The sequence below is a fragment of the Salvelinus fontinalis genome, chromosome 4, assembly GCF_029448725.1.
Source record: "Salvelinus fontinalis isolate EN_2023a chromosome 4, ASM2944872v1, whole genome shotgun sequence".
In the NCBI taxonomy this organism is placed as follows: Eukaryota; Metazoa; Chordata; class Actinopteri; order Salmoniformes; family Salmonidae; genus Salvelinus; species Salvelinus fontinalis.
The window spans coordinates 36803283-36810920 of NC_074668.1; positions in this window are offsets into that span (position 1 = coordinate 36803283).

A 7638-nucleotide genomic window follows, 5' to 3' on the forward strand; every position below is an offset into this window, starting at 1 on the left:
GTTGAGGAGGACAACCAGGCTCTCAGGATGGAAGTGTGTAGACTTAGAGAGGAACTGTCCAGCACAGTCAACACCAGCCACATGCACGACCTGCATAAAGGGCTACATGAGCTGAGGCAGGCCACCACCAGCCACCACCATCCACTCTACAAAGAGTCCCACAAAAACCCAGGACCAAGCCAACAGCTGAATCAGAACCAACCAACCAACCAATGCACCAACCCAGCTGACACTCTCCATCCCCATCTCACGGCCTGTAATTACTCCCATCACTCCTGACATACTCCACAGATCTGATGAGAAACAAGACATTATTTTAACGATAGACTCCAATGGAAAGTTTATATTAAACTTTTCCCAAATAAATAGGTGGCAAAATGATGGTGCCCCACAACAGAGAGAGGTATGGAGCTCTTGACTGCGGCCCAGCTTGTCTCTCCAACATTCACACGGGGACCAATGACCTGCGTGCCCAAGAGGAGAGAGTGGCCACATAACTAAGAGGAGTGATTGACAGGGCCTCCACCATCTTCTCCATCGCGAATATTGTAATATCTACCTTGCTCCAGAGGAGAGATTTCTACCACAGGAAGTTGGTGGCACCTTAATTGGGGAGGATGGGCTTATGGTAATGGCTGGAGCGGAATGGGTGGAATGGTATCAAATACAAACACATGGTTTGATGCCATTCCATTTCTTCCTGGCCATTATTATGAGCCCTCCTCCCCTCAGCAGCCTCCTGCGATTCCCACCTTGCCACCATTGGACTGTCTTTACGACAATGTACACCTGTACAAAGAGGCAGTCCCCACCTTCTCCAGGACCTTAAAGGATGTTGCTCTGGGTGGCCAGTCCACCTCACCCCACGAGAGCAACAGAACAGCCACCAACTCTCTGAGACAAATCAGATGCTCCTTTAGATATGCATCCAGTGGTGCCTTACAGAAACTGGAGAACAGCCAGCAACACTGCCCTCCACACCACCTTCTTCAATTCTCCCTACAACCTCCCTCACATCTTACCAGACCAGGCCCGCCTCAGCACAGCTCTACCAGACTAGGCCCACCTCAGCCCAGCTCTACACAGCACTGACTTCTACCCTAGGGTCTGGCAAAACACTGTTGAGGTTATTGCACCACATGATGCAGTCCACACCATGTATCATGCACATCATCAGCCCTTGTATGCTGAAAGTTTGGAGCTTCGCCAGCCACACTGCCCTCCACACCACCCTCCTCAATTCCCCCCACACCCTCCCTCCCAGGCTAGTTTTGGTTACCCTCTCTACTCAAATCCCCAGGGCAGGCCTGGGACACTCCTGCCCCCCATGTCAGCCCCAACCCTGCAACAGGAGCTAGAATAGAGCATTGGCAGCCACTCCGGTCGGGTGGACTGAGCTCTGCCAACACTGCACTCCCAGTTCCTGCCCCAGCCCCTGCAACGAGCGACTTGAGAGAGGTCTGTCAAATGCTCAGTCTGCTCTGCTCTCACGTGGTTGGCCGGGGACCTTGGTAAAGTCTCATCTCACTCAACAAATAACTGCAGATGACCCTATGCCTGTTAGCTCTTATGAGCTGAATACCCCTTCTGACTTTAAATCTCTCAGGGTGCTTGGGCTAATGCATCTAATGCGCGAAATATGAATCAAAAAATGGACACAATTGCCATTTGGGTACAGGACTCGTGTCCTGACATTCTGGCTCTCTCTGAAACATGGTTAAATGGTTCTGTTGCTGATAAAGACATTGAAGAAAATTATTCATGTATTTAGATGTGACATATTACAGAAAGGGAGAGGAGTGGCCATATACTGTATGTAAAATCTAATTTCATAGAGTCCCAATCTTGAAACATTTCTGTTCCCAAGAAATTTGAGCTCCTTGTTGTACTGTAGATGTGTCCATAAACCAGAATACATATATTTGTTGCTGGGATTTACCGCCCCCTGCTGTCATGGCGGATGCTATTTGTGCTATATCTGAGGGCTTCACACTTTTTCCGTCCTCGGGGGTTGGTCATTTTAGGGGATTTGACTCTGGATTGGCTATCTCCGGCCTCAAATCAATTGAAGAGTATATGCATTTGAACGTGACTCAATTGATCTCAAAACCCACATGGCTAAATTTAAAAAATCCTGTTAACTCATTAATTGATTTAATTCTTACTAATAATCCCCATAAATATTTGGCTAGTGGAGTATTTGCATATGATCTCAGTGATCATTGTCCCATAGAACAGTATGTATTAGAGATATGAAACAACAAAAATACTAATCCTCGTTTAATTAAGAAGATACATTTTAAAATGTATCTCCTCAAAGTTGTTACATGACATGTTCTACTCTGATATAGCCACCATCTCCAGTATTCCTGACCCTGAGTTGGCTCTAGAAAATGTATCCTACATATTTATTCCTCTGGCAGATAAAAGACACCCCTTTTAAACAATTCAGAGTCAAAGATAGATCTAACCCTTGGTTTTCATCTGACCTCACTCAAATGAGAAATCAAGTCTGGGCCAAAGCAAGGAAAACTGACTCTGTAGTGGACTGGCAATCTTTCAGACAATTGAAAAACAGATGTACTATCTCGATACAGAGAGCCAAATCAAGCAATTCTTTCATCTCTAACTCTGCTGGTGATCCTTCTAAATTTTGGAAAACAGTAAATGCGCTGAAGTGTACAAATTCCTCTTCTTCCTTGCCTAAGGGAAAGGGGGATACCTAGTCAGTTGCACAACTGAATGCATTCAACTGAAATGTGTCTTCCGCATTTAACCCAACCGCTCTGAAATCATAACTGAGAAGAATGGGATAAGTGATGCTTTTAATCATTATTTTATCTCTGTAGGCTTTTTCTTTGAGAGAAACTGTGGTTTAATACACTTTTTTAAATTTTAAATATAACCTTTATTTAACTAGGCAAGTCAGTTAAGAACAAATTCTTATTTACAATGATGGCCTACACTGGCCAAACCAGGACGACACTGGGCCAATTGTGCGCCGCCCTATGGGACTCCCAATCACGGCCGGTTGTGATACAGCCTGGAATCAAACTAGGTGTCTGTAGTGATGCCTTTAGCACTGAGATGCAGTGCATTAGACCGCTGCGCCACTCGGGAGCCCTGGTCAGTCAATCGACTGCTCTTCCCTCTGCCAGCCTCGAGCTGACTCAACGGTTAACCCGTCACCTTCTAGTGAATCTTTGTTTTCATTTCAACAATTTACTATCTGTGATGTACTAGATGCCTTGCTTAAGATTTATGTAAAACAAATCCACTGGGGCTGATCTACTTTACCAGTTTTTTCTGCAGCTCTCTGCCCCCCTGATTGCTGAATCATTAACCAATATTTTTAACCTGATGATTATATCTGCTACTATCTCTAAAGCTTGGAAGGCGGCCCACGTACTGCCCCTTCATAAAGGTGGAGACCCTTGTGACTTAAATAATTATCGCCCTATTTCTAAACTTTCTTGCCGAGCTAAAATATTACAATCCTTGATTAATTCTCAGCTAAGATCTTGCTTATCTTTGAAATGTATCCTAAATGTACATCAGTCAGGATTTAGTTCAGGTCATAGCACTATCTCTGCTGCATCCCTAGTTATAGAAGTTGTGGTAAACTGTATGGATAAGAGCAACATTGTGTTGCCCTCTTCATTGACCTGTCAAAGGATTTTGATACTGTTGATCACTCACTGCTAATTTAGAGGCTTTCCTCAATTGGCCGGCCTAGACCAGGCTGCATGTAACTGGTTTAAAAAGTTACTTGACAGACAGAACTCAGTGTGTATCTACTGATGGTGTTGAATCAGGTTTCCTGGATATTCAAAAGGTGTTCCGCAGGGGTCGATTCTGGGTTCCGTACTTTTTACTGTTTACATTACTTTTTACTGTTTACATTAACAATGTGGACTTAAAAATATGGACATATTAACAATATGGACTACATTTGTAAACAGCTGGTGCACGAAATCTAATATTAAGGAAGTCCTGTGATTTTGCTCGCCTGAGGTAGAGTATCTCATGATAAGCTGCAGACCACACTATTTACCAAGAGAGTTTTCATCTATATTTTTCGTAGCTGTCTATTTACCACCACAAACCGATGCTGGCACTAAGACTGCACTCAATGAGCTGTATAAGGCCATAAGCAAACAGGAAAAAGCTCATCCAGAGGCGGCGCTCCTAGTGGCTGGAGATTTTAATGCAGGGACACTTAATTTTGTTTTACCTCATTTCTACCAGCATGTTAAATGTGCAACCAGAGGTAAAAAACTCTAGACCACCTTTACTTCACACACAGAGACGCGTACAAAGCTCTCCTCGCCCTCCATTTGGCAGATCTGACCATAATTCTATTCTCCTAATTCCTTCTTACAAGCAAAAATTAAAGCAGGAAACACCAGTGACTCGGTCAATAAAGAAGTGGTCAGATGACGCAGATGCTAAGCTACAGGACTGTTTTGCTAGCACAGACTGGAATATGTTCTGGGATTCTTCTGATGACATTGAGGAGTACACCACATCAGTCACTAGCTTCATCAATAAGTGCATCTATGATATCGTCCCCACAGCGACCGTACGTACATACCCCAACCAGAAGCCATGGATTACAGGCAACATCCACACTGAGCAAATGAGTAGAGCTGCCGCTCTCAAGGAGCGGGACTCTAACCTGGACGCTTATAAGAAATACCGCTATACCCTCTGACAAACCATCAAATAGGCAAAGTGTCAATACAGGACTAAGATTGAATCATACTGCACCGGCTCCGACGCTCATCGGATGTGGCAGGGCTTGCAAACTATTACAGACTACAAAGGGAAGCACAGCTGTGAGCTGCCCAGTGACGCGAGCCTACCATATGAGATAAATTCCTTTTATGCAAGCTTCTAGGCTAGCAACACTGAAACATGCATGAGAGTATCAGCTGTTCCGGACGACTGTGTGATCATGCTCTCTGTAGCCGATGTGTGTAAGACCTTAAAACAGGTCAACATTCACAAGGCCACAGGGCCAGACGGATTACCAAGACGTGTACTCCGAGCATGCGCTGACCAACGTGCAAGTGTCTTCACTGACATTTTCAACCTGTCCCTGACTGAGTCTGTAATACCAACATGTTTCAAGCATACCACCATAGTCCCTGTGCCAAAGAACACTAAGATAACCTGCCTAAATGACTACCGACCCGTAGCACTCACGTCTGTAGCCATGAAGTGCTTTGAAAGGCTGGTCATGGCTCACATCAACACTATTATCCCAGAAACCCTAGACCCACTCCAATTTGCATTCCACCCTAACAGATCCACAGATGATGCAATCTCTATTGCACTCCACACTGCCCTTTCCCACCTGGACAAAAGGAACAACAATGTGAGAATGCTATTCATTGACTACAGCTCAGCGTTCAACACCATAGTGCCCTCAAAGCTCATCACTAAGCTAAGGACCCTGGGACTAAACACTGCAACTGGATCCTGGACTTCCTGACGGGCCGCACCCAGGTGGTAAGGGTAGGTAACAACACATCTGCCACGCTGATCCTCAACACGGTTGGCAACACAGTGTTAGGCCTGTTCACCGACAACGATGAGACAGCTTATAGGGAGGAGGTCAGATACCTGGACGTGTGGTGCAAGGACAACAACCTCTCCCTCAACGTGATCAAGACAAAGGAGATGATTGTGGACTACAGGAAAAGGAGGACCGAGGCCGCCCCCATTCTCATCGACAGGGCTGCAGTGGAGCAGGTTGAGAGCTTCAAGTTCCTTGGTGTCCACATCACCAACAAACTATAATGGTCCAAGCACACCAAGACAATCGTAAAGAGGGCACGACAAAGCCTATTCCCCCTCAGGAGACTAAAAATATTTGTCATGGGTCCTCAGATCCTCAAAAAGTTCTACAGCTGCACCAATGAGAGCATCCTGACTGTTTGCATCACTGCCTGGTATGGCAACCGACCGCAAGGCACTACAGAGGGTTGTGCGTATTGCCCAGTACATTACTGAGGCCAAGCTTCCTGCCATCCAGGATCTCTATACCAGGCGGTGTCAGTGGAAGGCCCTAAAAATGGTCAAAGACTCCAGCCACCCAAGTCATAGACTGTTCTCTCTGCTACCGCACGGCAAGCAGTACCAGAGCGCCAAGTCCATGTCCAGGAGGCTTCTTAACAGCTTCTATCCTCGCTACTGTTATTTTACTGCTGCTCCTTAATTGTTTGTTATTTTTATTTTTTACTTAACTTATTTTTTCTTAACTGCATTGTTGGTTAAGGCCCTGTAAGTAAGCATTTCACTGTAAGGTGTCCACCTGTTATATTCATCAGCCATCAGAGTCCAGCAACTGTGGGGCATATGCTTTGGTAATGCCAATTTCTGAGGGGGTTTGGGGAGGCATTCATGGGCCAGATGGTGTTTGAGCTGCTAATGGAGAATGGCTATTGTTTATTTTGTTTCAGTATAGGCAGTTATGTCATGTCAATGGTTACAATGTGCAGATAGGTGTCACAATAACAGAATCCACATTATTTAGGTTAATTTTATTTTCTCTTTATGTCTTTTATTTAAACTGTTGCATGTATATATATTGTAATGTTTTATTTTTTGTTTTAGTCATTGTTCTTGTTTAATTGTTTTGTATGATGCCTTGGTGGGAAGGATAAGTTCTGTGGATGTTGTATTGATGTCAATCTCTCCATGTTCTCAAATTTGAAAATGTATGAAGTATAAAAAAAAATGAAACATAGATGATTTAGTTCAATAGCTGAGAATAAAAACAGACTTCTATAGAAATAGGTCCTACCTTGCTCTAAATAGTTGAAAGCAGATTATTCAATCGATGTCCCTATCGGTCCTGGACTATGGCGACATCATCTATATGAACACAGCTGCCACTTCATTAAAGCTGTTAGATGCAGTTTATCAGTGTACTGCGCTTTATTACAGGTGACAATTTTTGTATTCATCACTGCATTCTCTGGCAGAAAGTTGGTTGGCCCTCTTTGATGTCACATAGGTTGATACAATGCCATGTTGTCTTTTAAGTTCCACTTTACCTAACATCTTTACTAAACTTTAGACATACGAGTTACCACACCCGGTCTCAGGGATGGTTAACTGGAAATTCCTTTGGTCTCTAATGAGTTAGGAAAATCAGCTTTTAGTTCTTGCACATTTGTGGATCTTCAAAATGTTCTTAAATGTGATGTTCTGGTGCCTCCGGGGCAATTCAGAAAGCTGATTGAGAACATCATTACTGATGAATGTGTTTTTTTTACCTTGTTTTTCTTTCTGCTTACATTTTGTATTTATATTGATGTGTGTATTTTGTGTAATTTCTGTAATTCAGGGCTCATCTGTAAAAAAGAGGCCGTGTTCTCAGTATGACTCCCTGATTAGAGAGTTACATTTTCTTAGACATTTATTGTGAAGGTGTAAACCTGACTGACTCACTCACTCATATACAGACCTAATGGAGTCTGGAGTGACAGACTGTATGTGTGTAAGTTCTCGCCTCCATCTGATGGGCTCAGTACTGTACACACCATTCTCTCTCCTCTAAGATCTATCTATCCCATTTCCATGGAGACAGCCGGCATCTGAAGTGCAGCATGCTCCTTTCACAGACAG